General features: G+C 39.1%; 1 pseudogene; it reads left to right on the top strand.

Moving 5' to 3' along the window:
• The first annotated feature begins 3,909 nt into the window (after window positions 1–3,909).
• LOC147464617 (uncharacterized) lies at window positions 3,910–7,775 on the top strand (annotated as a pseudogene).
• Window positions 7,776–16,311: the final 8,536 nt, after the last annotated feature.

Raw genomic sequence — 16,311 nt, 5'->3', positions numbered from 1 at the left:
TTGCGGGCCTTCTTTGTCTACGTGAGTCATGGATGTGGGCTCAAAAGAGAGCATTATTGATGGTAAATAAGGTGAAAGTAGAGTTTTAAGGAAGGATAGTGCGAGAGAGTTACTATGCACATGTTTTGAGGTGAGGTGTCTTTTATGGTTAGGTCAATGTCTATTTTATGTTAGTATTAGTAGTTAGTGTTAGTAATCACTAGAAAGTTAATGTTATATTTACAATGGGTAGAATGAGGTGGATGGTTGAATTAAGATGGTTGAAAGAAGTGAGGAAATCCTTGTGATGGTGAAGCTTGAAGATGTTTTTGACTTAGTTGTGTAGGTTCTCAAAATGACCTATCGATATTCTTCTTTTTCTTGTCTTCTTTACGCCACTGCTGCCAAGGTTGATTATCGCAATGAAAATGGAAATTCAGTTGATGAGATCTCTTGATTTGTAGAGATTAATCATGATTTACATGCTGAATTTTATGTATATAGAGAAGGGGTAAGATGAAATTGTACTTTGGAAGTAATAGAGAGAGGCATAGAGATGGCGTATGTACATGGAGAGCTCATATGAGAGCTATGGGTGTAAGAGGGGAGGTTATTGGTGTAGAAGGTGAGAGAAACCATGAAAGGTGCAGGTTTGAGTGAGGGATTGAGAGAAGTGAGTGTGTGTGTGTGTGCGTGTGTAGAACTGTGGAAAGAGGTGAGAGAAGACTATGGGCTACTTGTGAGAAAAGTGGGCAGACTGGGGTCCAATCCAAAATTCCTAGCTCACCGGTGGTTGCTGTAAAAATCACAAGAAACTTTTGATATGATTATTCAGCTCTTGGTCCACATTTTCTCTTTTGACCACCGCTTGAAATTCGAAGTGGAGATGGATATAACAAATGCCACCAAAATACTTGTTTTTCTTCACAAAAAAGTCTTCAGTGGCCCCCCTTTTGTTGAATTTGCATATGGCTCCAAAGGTGAGCCCCTCCTTGCATAAGAACATGACCTAAACATTGCCAACACACACACACTGTCTTAGGGTGTGGGAGACCTCTCACCACAATACTCTCTTACAATGTACGCAAAATTGGCAATGAAAACACACTAAAACACTTTCTACAACAAAATCAAATGATAGAACTCAAAATACACAAGTCACCTTGAATTCACTAAACTGTATCGCACAAGTGGAAGGACGAATATTTGAACGTCGAATCACGCCTTTGATGCACCAAACCTCAATTTATTGATGATGGAGCAACATATACAATAGTGGTCTTCATATTTTGAACTCACACTCTCTCACTTGCAATGTGTAGCTTGAAAGCTTCTCTCACACCAAGAGTGAAGCTCACAAAGTGGTTGCTACACCTAAGACTCTCCTCACACATATCTAGTGTTGGAGTGCTATGTGAGATATTGGAGGTTGTTTTACAGGAAGGAGAGGGGCCTATTTATAGGTTGGAGACCCCTCATTAAAATTATTGGAAATCTTAATTTACAGGCTAACAAATGAGGATTATGATTTTTTCTGAATATCAAAACATTGCGGGCCTTCTTTGTCTGCCTGAGTCATGGATGTGGGCTCAAAAGAGAGCATTATTGATGGTAAATAATGTGAAAGTAGAGTTTTAAGGAAGGATAGTGCGAGAGAGTTACTATGCACATGTTTTGAGGTGAGGTGTCTTTTATGGTTAGGTCAATGGCTATTTTATGTTAGTATTAGTAGTTAGTGTTAGTAATCACTAGAAAGTTAATGTTATATTTACAATGGGTAGAATGAGGTGGATGGTTGAAGTAAGATGGTTGAATGAAGTGAGGAGATCCTTGTGATGGTGAAGCTTGAAGATGTTTTTGACTTACTTGTGTAGGTTCTCAAAATGACCTATCGATATTCTTCTTTGTCTTCTCTTCTTTACGCCACTACTGCCAAGGTTGATTATTGCAATGAAAATGGCAATTCGGTTGATGAGATCTCTTGATTTGTAGAGGTTAAGCATGGTTTACATGCTGAATTTTATGTATATAGAGAAGGGGTAAGATGGAATTATACTTTGGAAGTAATAGAGAGAAGCATAGAGATGGTGTATGTACATGGAGAGCTATGGGATTAATGGTGCAGAATGTGAGAGAAACCATGAAAGGTGCAAGTTTGAGTGAGGGATTGAGAGGAATGAGTGTGTGTGTGTGTGTGTGTAGAAGTGTGGAAAGAGGTGAGAGAAAACTATGGGCTACTTGTGAGAAAAGTGGGCAGATTGGGGTCCACTCAAAAAATCCTAGCTCACCAGTGGTTGCTCCAAAAATCACTAAAATGTTTGAGGTGATTATTCAGCTCTTGGTCCATATTTTTTCTTTTGACCACCGCTTCAAATTAGGAGTGGAGATGGATATAACAAATGCCACCAAAATACCTGTGTTTCTTCACGAAAATGTCTTCAGTGGCCCCCCTTTTGTTGAATTTGCATATGGCTCCAAAGGTGAGACCCTCCTTGCATGAGAGCATGACCTAATTGATTCTTAGGGGTTTGAAAATATGCATGGTTGTGGATTATGCAAAATATAATACATGGATAAGATGAAAAGAAAACAGGCTAGTATATATAAACAATTTATGGAATCTAGGATAGTGCCATCTATATATAAATATGAAATATAAAAAAGAGATATATAAAAATATAAGGAATCAAATGAGGGGACCCTCATTTGTTTTTATTGAAGTATATTTATTTACAAGAGATAAGAAAAAATACCTTTAGAAAATAGGAATTTAGTGAAAGGCAATGAATTGATGGTGAAAGGTATTTTTGAAGTTTTCCCTTGGAGTGGATTCTTGCCCAAAAACAAGAGAAGCTTGCATGAAATGATTTTTTATAGAATACATAGGTAAGAAAAATTATGGTAATGGTGAGTCAATGTACATACCATACATAGGAAAATAACACACACCTAAGTAGAAATATTTAAATAAATACTAAAATAATTATAAAAATTCCCTATATTTAGGCCCTATGTACAATGAAATATTTACACACAAATGGGCCATAATATATTTTATTTTTTTTATTTTCTTGGCTCAACTAGCCCAGTGACTAGCTAGCTGAGGGTTTTAAGAAGATATGGAAAAGGTCCCCTAACTCACACACTCTTATGTACAATGAAATGGTAAGAATAGCCACAATGTTTAGGTGATTTTGGTAGGGTTAGGTAACTCACTATGGCAATTACGGAGAGCCAAAAAACGGCTATCAGTACACAGACACACACCTCTAGCAAACGTGACAAGACAAGAGAAGTAGTAGCATCTGGAGCCACAAACAGGAAAAAAGGTACGGAATTGGTTTTTTCCAGTAAAAGCCATGCATAGATGATGAAAAAGAGAGCGCTTTGGTGGTGCACAGATGGCAAAAACAACAACAGGACAACGGCGAGTGCATGTTGTCTCAATTTCTTTTTCAAAACGAACATGCACATGTTAGATCCATCATGCCATCGAAACACTGTTGGCCTCGACAAACGCCGTAGCCGAGCCGCTACGTGTCGAGGCCGATAGTGTTTTGATGGCATGATGGATCTGACATGTGCATGTTCATTCTGGAAAAAGAAAATGAGACAACATGCACTCGCCATCGTCCTGTTGTCGTTTTTGCTCTTCTAACATTGACCAATATGCTCCTTTGTTATATCCCCTTCGTGCTTCTTTGGTATTCCAAATGGATTCTAGAATCCACTTGAGTCTAGACGTGTTTGTAAAAATATTTGTTTCTTTATCCTTACCATAGGTACTCTGAAGTTCCAAACCATCGTTTTTTTTTCCTTTCTACTAAGTTCTAGATAGCACACAACACTTTCCTGCATAGGGAGATTCCACAATCCTAAACTCTTATCTTGTTGGATCTCATGGATTCTAAATTACATTTCACTCTCAATATGACTACAAGAGGTTCTTTATAAAGCCAGATTTCATTGTTTGGCATCATAATGCATTATTATACTTTAATTTATCTATATGCTAATCTTTCTTTGTCATGATTGTGTCTTTTTTGAAGGTCATGGCACTGCTCACTTGCAACAATTTCAAGCAAGTAGAAGGCTTAAAGTGACTTCAAAGCGGAAAACTTCCGGTCAACCTCAACTAGGTTCAAGCTCAGGGGAGACACTCAAGTACAGTAATGTCTTCTTAGCAATTTCCTGCACCACGAAGCCCAAGCCTTCGAGAAACACGGATTTTTAGAAGTCCTCTTCATTGTTCTCGTCGAGAGCTTCTTGCTGCAAAAAAATTTCCTCGTGAGCCGTCGACTGAGCTCACTAGAGAGCATCACCAGAAGGAGCCAAAGGACAAGAGTATAGAACCCACACCTACAGGAAAAGCAATAACCCTTCAAAGCTCAAAAGAAACAAATAGTTGGGGTAATGTTCCTCGACCAAAACCCAAATATGAGCATGCTTGGGCATATTTCATTGGGCGTCCTGGGGATCAAAAGCAATCGATTGATTCAACAAATCCTTTTTTAATTGTTACGAAACATAAAGAACCTTCAAGTGATGTCAATAAGTTTACTCTTGCTGGGTGCATTGATAAAGTACAAGAGCACAAAGGAAAAAACAGGATATATTTTCTTGTTCAGCGTAATGACTCAAGTCTCCTTCCTGTTCTTGTTCTATTGAAAGACTTTGAGATCACTGAGGTGAATCCTATAAGCACAAGAGACTTGATGATGATGCCATGCAAACACGAGGCTTGGTAAGAATTCAATTTTATTGTTCCTTTTTTAATCTTTTGTGTTTTAGCTTGAAATATTCAAGGAACTTCATTGTTTATGGTTGTAGACATTTGGGAGAGCCTATACTGAAGTGATGGAGAGCTTTTTCGTCTCATAGAAGACATCTTCAAGCGATCACTACATGGAAGAAGAAGGAGAGGAGGAAGAAGATTCAAGTTACTCTAGTGATGAAGAGGTTCAAAGGGACATGCCCCCCTCAACAATGATGCAAACCCCTGCTACAAGCAAGAAACAAAGCAAAAAGTAAGGTAAACCAAAAGAGTCTAAGTTTCTTCCTGAATGAGAGATTGTTCCATCTGGTCCTGGTGCCCCTTTACGTGATACAAGAGATTCAAGCTCTTTAAATGTTATGAGAGAAAGGGTTAAACAAAATAACATGGTAGATCCTTTGCCCATATTTTTTCCCATTACTGTAATTGAACGTCCACCTGTGGATCCTTACACAGGAAAACAACCCTTGGAGGTTTGTGCAGTTATTGAGAAGCATGTTCATAACATAAAGTTCAAAATGAAAAACAAGCCAAATGCCATTGTGTTACCTTTGCTTTTTTTGGTGGATAGACAACAATGTCCTAGAAAAAAATCTTGGGTAAAGGCCAATGCTGAGTCCTATACATATTGGATTCTTGGGGGCACTCACTCATTGATTGTGAAGCAAGAGCTTGCTGCTGCAGAGTATGAGCATGTGGACACATACAAAATGGCCATGTGTTGGGTGTATGCTAGATTAACATATGAGGAGGAAAAGGTTCTTGCCCTTGACCATAACATTGACTCGGACTTTTGTTCGGAGATGTCTTTCATTCAAAAGATAAGATTCTTTCATAATGAGTGGGTTGATAGCATAAAGCACGGTGGAAAAGTCGATGACAATTTTCAAGTAGCACTTTGTGAAAAGTGTGGCCTTGAAGTGAAAAAGAAAGGTGATCGTGGAGCAAGCCAAAATCCTAACACTATGAAAACTATTTTCAACTCGCCTTTCAAGATGGAGAAGTTTGGGACTTACAAGAGGAGATCTTTAAGCTACATGAGCAGGGAAAGCTAAAGGGTCAAAAGCTAAGCAAGTCCCATGTATCGTTCAAAGGAAAAGGTGTCTCAAAAGAGGATTCACCAAAGCCCATCCCCTAAGATATGAAAATAACACCATGGAGACAATTGCAAGGAATACGTGAAAAATCATCGATTATTGTTGTACTCTCACGTGTGAAGCGTGGAAGCATCTCTCTAGAGCAAATGGGAGAAGAATTTGAAAGGTTTGTAATTATAATGATTTGAAATATTCACCGATGTTTTTCTTTCTATCATGAATAATATTTCTCTTTGTCTATCATCAAGCAAAAGACCATGTTGCGCATGCAAAGAAAAATGATTGAAAAAGTGAATTGCTCTAATTGGGACGAGGTGGTGCAGTACCATCCAGACTCGAGCAAACCCCATGTGTTGGAGAAGTACATGTTGCTATTTTCTAACACGGTGAGTTGTTCCCCTTGGTTATAATTTCTTGTTATTTAAACTATGTCTAAAATACCTTGGTATTTGGCCAAAAATGACTTTGAATATCTTCTAGTATTGCTTTTGATTATTTTGGAATCTTGTGATAGCCTTTTTACATTACATTTATGTGGATTTGGATTCCAGAATCCTAAGGTGACCCTTTAGTTTTTAAAATCTTTAATCAATGTCCCATTTGCTGGTTTTGGGTTTTGATTTTAGAATCCTAAGAAAACCATTTGGAATCTGAAATCCAAAGTTCAAGTCTTTATATTTTGCATGTGGCTGGATTCTAGAATCCCATGGATTATTTAACTTGCGATTTATTTCATGGGTTTTAAAGCTTATTCGTTGAGGATTCTAGAATCCACTTACAAATTATGAAATCAACTCTAGTTAGACTTCAAATTTATCTTTTTTTAATTAAGTCTTTTCCTTTTCTCTTATATCTTTGTTGTGTATTCTAGAATAAAGATCCACGGGTTGCCATCAAGCAGACTCCTCTTGACTTTGAACAATTCTTGTCACGGTGTCGTCTTGAGAGGCAAAGGAGACAACAACCCCAAAGCTTTGAAATCACTCCTATCTCTGATTTCAACATGGACCCGGATAATGTAGATGAGTCTCCATCTTATTGGTGTGTTCATGAAGGCAGGGTTGAAGAAATGAGCACATTTGTTACCCCGCGGTCTTAGACACTAGCCATTGAAGATGCTCAATATGGTTTTAGTGCCCCAAACTCTGTCAATGATGATGTAAAGTATGGAGTATCTGACTATAAAAAAGTTATAGAGGCTTTTCGAAAACTAACTACTTGTGACTCTTGGTCACTAGTATTTTTTCATGCCCATGATCAAATTATTGCAGCGCAAAAAGCTTTCACTGACTCAAACATGACATGTCAAATGCTAACATGGTAAGTGAAACCTTTGAAGTTTTATACTAGTAGTAAGGTGTTATTTTTTGCTTTCTTCTTACATCTAAGCTATTTTTATGCAGGATAAAGCCAAACATTCATGGATATAAGCTTGATCGCCTTTCTTCGGGCTTGTGAGTTTGGTACCATTGGATTTTACTCATCTCTAGGTGTGCAGAGTAAAGGATCATATAATTTTGCGGTGAAACCAAATCGCACAAATGTTTTTGAGCGACAAGGAGTCTGCAAAAAGTTCAAACATATCGGTGCAGATGTACAAGGAGTCGTAAATCCATATCAAAAGCCTCAACTTTTGATGATGGATTTGACTGATTTACTCTCAATGAGAGGAGAATGGGTAATGGACCTCTTTGTGGGGATAGGCACTACAACTGTTAGTGCATTGAAGCGACGCTGAAATGTGGTTGTCGTGGAATGTGATCCACTTTAAGTTAAATTTGTTGAGCAATGAGTCACAACTCTTAAGGAGTTTCCAGATGAGTTTCAAGAGCTGGAAATGAAAAGGATGGCATCTGATCCTCGCTTCTTTGATGCATCTGGAGAGCCACAACCTCCAATTGGTAGTGAGAAAGTTGGGGAGATAGTTGATCTTGTGGATTTTAAACCAGATAATTTAGAGGTTGAGGATCAGGCTAGTGACACTCCTCTTCAAATAACTTCAAAGGGAGAGGAGACAAAGTATGAGTAGGAAGAAGATCTTCCCATTCAAGCATAGTTTTTATGACTTTAAACTCATCGAACTATGTTTATGTTCAAAAACTTGACATTTTGATGTGAAGATACTTATTTTGATTTGTGCTTTTAATATTTTCTTAAATTCTCAATGTTATAAAGTTTGTATGGCATGTGATGGAGTTTCATTGTAAGAAAAAAGCTTTTTTGAGCTTGCTTGGAGAAAATCCATGCATGCAAGCCCAATATCTTCACATTTATCTTGAATGTTCTTCATATGTCTATTGCTTATGAAGTTATGAAAGCACCATGTCTAAGAAATTTGATATGTAGAGTGACAATGTTGGTTAAGGACTACATTAAGATTAAAAAAAATTGTTTTTATGGCCAATTTTAGGAACTAGAGAATTTTAGGTTGTGCCTATGTTGTCTTTTTATTAAAATAATTAGCTTTTTTTAAAAGATCAAGAATCCATCAAGTAGTGCTATAATATAGTAATATGACAAACTAGATTTTTTATTAAAAGAAAAAAATACCTTTTTGTAATGCATTTTTCTACTTAAAAAGTGCTCTTTTTTATGTTGTTGTGAAATTTTGAATGCACCCTTGCAAATGACAACTCAGGACTCGTGCTACAATTTTATGACTCGCTGTTACAAGCTTGAAGCTCATTGGACCTTTCCAGGCCAAAAGCCAAACACCTACAAGAAGCATATCAAGAAACAAAGGTAGGCTTGGGATAAGTGTCCCCCTTTCCCCTTTGAGAAAAAGGACTTGATAAATGCAAAAAAACTTAATTAGATCTACTAATTTATCATTGGACCCCTTGGGAGGCTACTGAAAGGCTTTAGGCACACCATGAGGGCAACATGAGGAGGGGCTTGACAAGTGTCTTTTTTTATTTCTTTGTACCAAGCTTGCCTTGTGTAAGGGTGTGTGTGTTCTCTCTCTAACCCCTTCCTGTAGGGCTTGTCGTAGTTTTTTGTGGAACACCTTATCCTCAAGAACCTTAGTCAGTAAGCATGACAAAGCACCTCAAGCTTGGGTAATGTTCCCACAAGTATCTCAAGCTCCCTGGTTGACAAGCACGACAAACACCTCAAGCACCTTAGTCACTAAGCACGACAAGCACCCCAAGAACCTTAGTCATCAAGAATGACAATCACCTTAGTCATCAAGCACGACAAGCACCTCAAGCTTGGGCCGGGCTCCACCTCAAGCTCAGTCCTAGCTTACCTAAGGTCAAAGGACTTTTTAACACTAACCTTTGGAGGTCTTCAATGAAGCTAACCCTAAGGTCTTTTAAGCTCCATTGGTTAGCCTTGATCTTTGTCAGGCCATCTCCCATTTGGACCCCTTTACCATTGGCCCCATGGTGAGATAGATCTGTAAGCACATGTCTATATTCTAGCCTCTGGTTCCCATTTATTCTCCCACATTAAATGATCATCTTCATATGAGAAAATCATGTGGGTTGGTCAGTGAGGGATTAGATTTTATGACATTACCTCCCTCTTGAAATCATAGTCTTCCTCGACTATGAGGTAGAAGAGATAAAGTCTTAGCCGTTAATCAATCTTGCTTAGCGGGTAGAGGATCCCTTTTTACCCTACGACACCTTCCCAAGATAGATGAATAATCCATTTGGTGCTTTTGCGACACAGCTGCCACAAGCATGTCTGCTCTTTAGTCGATTTCAGTCTCCCAAGTAGAGTGACAAAATCTACTTGGTGTTTGAGAGACGTCGTCATCACAAACATGATTTTAAGCATGTATACTATTTAAATTTGTGCACAATAAAAAGAGAAGTAGTCTTATAAGACAAAAACATTGATCATTTGAAAGAAGTTTGTACATTTGCTTACTCTAGTGTAGCATTGTAAGCATTGACAAGGTTCATATAATCCTTAAGTTGTATTTCTTGCATCCATCTAGCATCTTTAAAACGATAATTTTTTAGCTTAATAAGATACCATCGATAATCTTACCATGCATGTCGTAGCACCTTGTCTTCATGCCAAAGGATAGATTTGGGTTGTAGCACCTCTTCTTGGTCTTGGATTTCGGAAGGGTCTTCAATAATTGGTTCACTTGGTGGCTCTCCTTTGTAGGGTTTAAGTAGGCTCACATGAAAAGCATTGCCACATGAAGACTTTTGCTGTCAGAAATGGACCCTATTTTGATGATTTTTTTACACAAGGTTCCAATCCGAATTGGAAAATGATTTTAAAATGAAAATCGTAGCTAATGAGCTGAAGTTTTTGCCCATATTTTTACTTTTTTATTTAGAGCCACGGTTGAGTAGATATGATCAAAATACTGGACCCCAATCTACCCACATTATGCAGGGACAACTCATTTCCAACTTTTCCAGTTTCTATTCACACTGGCTCCTCTCTTCTTGTGTAAACCCTTGGGGGTTCCCTTCACCTATAAAAGGGGACCTCTTCTTCCTTGAAAAGGAACTCAAGCATTCAAGCCATTGATGAGAGGAATTCTTGAGGGAGTGAGTAGTAATGCCTAATTGTACTTAGCCATTAACATAAGCCTAAGCCTACACTTTCTCCTAGAAGAAGGCTACCCATTCTTGCAACAAGCTAACCTTGGAAGATCAAATCTAATCAAAGAAGGTCTTGCACTTGATGTATCAATCAAAGTGGAATTATCCACTCTTCTTCTCTCTCCATCAATAATGGTGCCGAAGGGTTTGTCAAGTAAGATGTGTTCTACATTGATGTTTTCTTGATTTCTTGTTGTTTTCATTTTCATCTCTAATCCAAAAAATATATATATGTATCTTATCTCATCTCCTTAACCAAACCTATCTCTCTCACTCTTAGTAATTCATCCTCTCTACAAATTTTAGGTTCTCCTTGCCACAGGTACATCTCTCCCCGCAGTATCCTTATTGCCTACGGACAAGAATAGGGCTTGGGAGGGAAACTTATCATCTCTTCACTTCTCTCATATCTACATTTTTCTCATATCTACATTTCTCACATACTATCCTAGATGAATAGCCCACATGATGATCATTTCTATCGCTTTCACTATGTACGATCTATTAGAATTAACGTATGGATTAGCTGTAAAATACACTTTCAACAACGTATAGTGTTTCTCTTCGACCCTGAAAGGCTCAATGAAATACTTCTATCACCGGATCCCATCATACTACCTCTCATAGACTATAATTTTTCTTTTGATGTAAGCGTAGTTATCTTGCTATGAACCAAGAGGATTTGTACACACAATTAATCCCAATCACTAGACAAAATATATATATTATGGTAAGCACAAAACTACAATTCCAAAGAACAATTCGTAGCCTATTTGGTCAGCCAAGATTGAATGCCAGTAACTCATCTATTAACCCTTTCATACTACCCATGATACGATATGACCATAGCCTTTATTTTTTCATCTTTGTGTTGTTTTGACACTCTCTTTTGTGTTCTTTCTTTGTGTGTGTGAGTGCAAGAGAGAAAGAGTGTGTCTTCTTTGAATGCAGTTCTTTCCAAACCCTATTCTTCATGGCATCTATGGGTTAACTCCTTCATATAGTTTTTGTTGAGTTTTCTCACAAACTCTCACAGCCATAAGCCCGGTGCTTTCCTGGCAAAACCGCAAATTGCTCGACAACGTTCGTACAATGTTTGGTCTTTATGAATATCTAGTCATGCTTTTTGGCTTGACCAATGTCCCAGCCACATTCAATTGTTTGATTGAGAAAATATTTAGACCCTATCGGAAGTTCAGTGGAGTACTTTGATGATATCATCATCTACTCCAAGTCCTTGGAGGAACACAAGCAACTTCTCCAAAGTGATTTTTAAGCATTGAGGGAGAACAAGCATTTTCTCAACCAAAATAAAAGGGAATTTTTCCTTCAAGAGATTCAATACTTATGTCATATTATCTCTCAAGATGGTATCTGTATCGAAGTTAGTGGTAATAATAGCATGGCCTAATCAAAGGATTCTTCATGAGCTATGAAGTGTTATTGGTATGTGTGTATACCTCTCAAAGAGAAGCTTACCTCTCAAGTAGTCCTCATGCTTTCGGATCTTTCAAAGCCATTTGAGGTCCAATGTGATGCTTGTTTGGTGATTGCCTTGGAGCATTCTTGCTTCAAGAAGGGCATGCCATAGCATATGAGAGTCGAAGGCTCAATACGCATGAATGGGTCTTGGGAATTTATGAGAAAGAGCTTTTAGATGTTCTACATGTCCTAGAAACATGGAAGCACTATTTATTGGGGACTCCATTCATATTACGAACAGACCACCAAAGTCTCACGTACTTCATGACGCAAACCAAGCTTTCCGACAAACAAATGAGTTGGGCAAATTTTCTTTCAGAGTTTTATTTTCATATTGCTCACATTGCTGGTAAGCACAATCAAGTAGCCGATGCACTTTCATGATGACCAAAAGTTAATCCGGTGTCTATAGCAACTCACAATGATCTATCTTCTATGATAGGTGAGTATGCTACTAACCCTGACTTTAAAGATGTAATGTCATCCCTTGCTTTGGGGAAGAAAAAGGAACCATTCACCTTGTAGGATAATTATCTTCTCCATGGGAATAGGCTATGGGCTACCCACTTCCTTCGTGAGAAAGTCATGGATGAATCCCATGCTCCTCCCTATGTGAGGCATTCAACCTACTCTTCAAGGAGTAGAGACGTACTTCTATTGGCCTACCATGAAAGTGGACATACAAGAGTATGTTTCAAAATGTGTGGTATGCCAAAAGACTAAGTATGATAAAGGGAAGAAACCTGGATTACTCCATGCATTGCCAATCCCTAATTCACCATGGGAGAGTATATCCATGGATTTTATCTTCATATTACGCAAGTTTATGTTAAGTATGGATCGTGATTTACCCTTGTAATTTTCTGTGGTAAAAGAGCACATTTGTAAGGCCCCCATTATGAGGAGAAGCCATCATGCGTGAAGGAAAATCACTCACCGGAAACCAAAATTTTCACAGTAAAAAATCAGGGGCAACTTTAGGGGCCTCGGGGGCGGAAGCCCATGATACTTTTTTTTTCCTCGCCGGAATATTATGGCCGGATAGTGGTCGGAAAACAACCGTCGGTTGGCCGGTGGCCGGTAGTCAATGGCCGGTGGCCGGTGGTCGGAAGTCAATGGCCGGTGGCCGGTGGACGAATTCAAAAGAGGACTTGTCTTCTCAAGGGAGGCCACACATGGGCGGATTGGAGGGTCCAATTTGGACTTATTCACACAAGGGCGGCTACACATGGCTGCCTCTCATAAGAGAGGGCAGCCCTTTTGGCCTATAAAAGAAGGCCATTTCTACACACATTTGATAGTGTGAAGTTGATGCAACAAGGTGAGTGTGAGGTGGTGAGAGTGAAGCAAGGAGGGAGCTCCATTAAGGGTATAAATCCCTTTGTAAATTACTTCTTGTTTTGAAGTACTAAAGCCATTGAGTGGCTGCTTTCCCGTGGACGTAGCCCACATTGGGTGAACCACATATATCATGTGTACTCTCTCTCTCTCTCCCTCTACTCTATAATCTCGTGTATGTAAATCTGTCTCTCTCCATTAAGTAATCTACTCAATTATCTATTTAGCTATGTCTTATTTCCTAACAACTGGTATCAGAGCAAGGTTTGCTCGTAGATAAATTATGTCAAGGAAAGGATTCCTTGAATTGAGTGGGAGTTATGGCGGAGGAAGGGAAGCTCAAGATTGAGAAGTTTAACGGTAAAAACTACCAACATTGGAAGATGCAGATTGAAGACTATCTCTACCAGAAGGACCTCTATTTGCCACTAGGCAGTCTTGCGAAGAAGCCCGCAACAATGGCAGATGAAGCATGGATTGTACTTGATCGAAAGGCACTGGGAAAAATCTGGTTAAGCTTGGCGTCAACGGTGGCCTTCAATGTTTCGGAGATGAAGACCACGGAGGACTTAATGAAGTCACTTGACGACTTCTACGAGAAACCATCGGCATCCAATAAGGTATTTCTTATGAAGCGCTTGTTCAATCTAAAGATGACAGAGAATGGTTGCAGAACACCTAAATGACTTTAACACAAACATAAGTCAACTTCGATCGGTGAAAATCAATTTCGATGACAAAGTGCGAGCTCTCCTTATACTATCATCTCTACCGGATAGTTGGGACAGCCTTGTGATGGCTGTAAGTAATTCTATTTCTGGCACAAATACTCTTAAGTTTGATGATGTTGTGGGTGTTCTCCTAAGCGAGAAAATACGAAGGAGAAGCACAGGAGAATCATCAAGTGCTGCACTGTCAGTGGAAACAAGAGGAAGGCCTAAGGAGAGGTTCAAAAACCAAAAGGGTCGTGATCGCTCAAGGCGGAGCAAGTCACACACAAAGTCAGTTCTTGAATGTTGGAACTGTGGCAAGAAGGGCCACGTCAAGAAGGATTGCTGGTCCAAGAAGAAGAATGAGACAGAGTCTCAAGACAACAAGCCAGCATTGGAGGCCAATGTGGCTGGTAAAGTAGAGCAAGATGCTCTAATTCTCTCATTAGACAATGTGTCTAATTCCTGGATAGTAGATTCCGGGGCTTCATTCCATGCGACACCACACAAGCAACATTTCCAAGACTACACCAAAGGTAATTTTGGGTATGCATACTTGGGAGATGATGAAGCTTGTGAGATTGTCGGCAAAGGTACAGTTTCTATCAAAACTGCTAACGAAAATGAATGGAAGCTTAAAGATGTTAGGCATGTTCCTTCTCTTCACAAAAATTTAATCTCTACAGGAAAAATGGACGATGAAGGTCACAACATTGCATTCGAAAACAAACGGTGGAAGATCTCAAAGGGATCTTTGGTGGTTGCCAAGGGAGAAAAGGTTGGTACACTTTACTTGTGTACTGTTAGCACGCAACCTTCAGCTTGTGCAGCAACTACAGAAGTTGACAGTGCAGTGTGGCACTACCAGCTTGGACATATGAGTGCCAAAGGAATGCAAATCCTTCAAACAAAGAAGCTTCTCCCAGGTTTGAAAGAAGTCGACTTAGAGTTCTGTGAAGATTGTGTTTATGGTAAACAAAAGAGGGTAAAATTTCAAAAATCAGGAAATGAAAGAAAAAATAAAAAACTTGAGTTGGTTCATTCTGATGTTTGGGGTCTTTCAAGTACACCATCACTTGGTGGCTCATTGTACTATGTAACATTCATAGACGATGCGACTAGAAAAACATGGGTTTAGGTCATGAAGAATAAATCCAATGTATTTTCCATATTTCAAAGGTGGAAAGCCTTTGTGGAGAATGAAACAGGTACCAAGGTTAAATGCCTCAGATCCGACAATGGAGGTGAATATTGCAGCCAAGCTTTTGTGCTAGCAATGGCATTCGCAGGCAAAGGACAACCCCAAGGACACCTCAGCAAAATGGTATTTCAGAAAGGATGAACATGACAATCATGGAGCGAGCACGAAGCATGCAGCTACATGCAAGCCTACCGCTTGAGCTTTGGGCGGAAGCTGTAAGTACGTCTGTGTACTTAATCAATCGGTCACCCTCAACGACATTGGATGGGGTAGTTCCAGAAGAGGCATGGACAGGTAAACCGGTGAATTATGCATTTCTGAAAGTGGAGGCTTTCATGCACATAGCTAGAAGTCTAAGATCAAATCTAGATGCAAAGTCTAAAAAGTGTTTCTTCATTGGCTATGGAGAAGGTGACTTTGGATATCGCCTATGGAATCCTGAAGATGGTAAAATCTTAAGGAGCAAGGATGTAATTTTTAATGAACAAAATATGTACAAATATTACTTGGAAAGAAATCAAACAAAAGAAATAGGTGATGAGTACATGGAGCTAGCTTGAGGACGGGGAAGACTCAAGGAGTGCAAACGGTGACAATGTGCAACAACGTCAACAACCAAATGAGGAGCCTCAACCTATTCCCCGAAGATCTACAAGAGCAAGTAGACCTCCAGAAAGGTTTGTTCCTTCCTTCAACCATCTCTTGATCTCAGATTCTGGAGAGCCGGAATCATATGAAGAAGCTATGCAACATGAATCCAAAGAAGAATGGATGAAGAGCATGCAAGTGGAGATGGACTCACTACATCGCAACCAAACATGGGAATTGGTTGAGTTGCCTAAAGGTAAGCGGGCACTTCAAAACAAATGGGTGTACAAGGTGAGAAGAAGAAGGTGGGAAGAAAAGGTACAAGTCTAAGGCTTGTGGTAAAAGGTTTTTCTCAAAAGAAAGGTATTGACTTCAATGAAATATTTTCTCTTGTTGTAAAAATGAACTCAATTAGGCTTGTCTTAAGCCTTGTGGCTACTCATGATCTAAATCTTGAGCAAATGGATGTAAATACGGCATTCCCTCACGGTGACTTAGAGGAGGATATCTACATGCTTCAACCAAAGGGGTATGAAGTAAAAGGTAAGGAGAAAATGGTTTGCAGATT

The sequence above is a fragment of the Adiantum capillus-veneris genome, chromosome 1 (genome assembly GCF_014529385.1).
Source record: "Adiantum capillus-veneris isolate H3 chromosome 1, ASM1452938v2, whole genome shotgun sequence".
Lineage (NCBI taxonomy): Eukaryota > Viridiplantae > Streptophyta > Polypodiopsida > Polypodiales > Pteridaceae > Adiantum > Adiantum capillus-veneris.
This window is presented reverse-complemented; position numbering and strand designations above follow the sequence as displayed.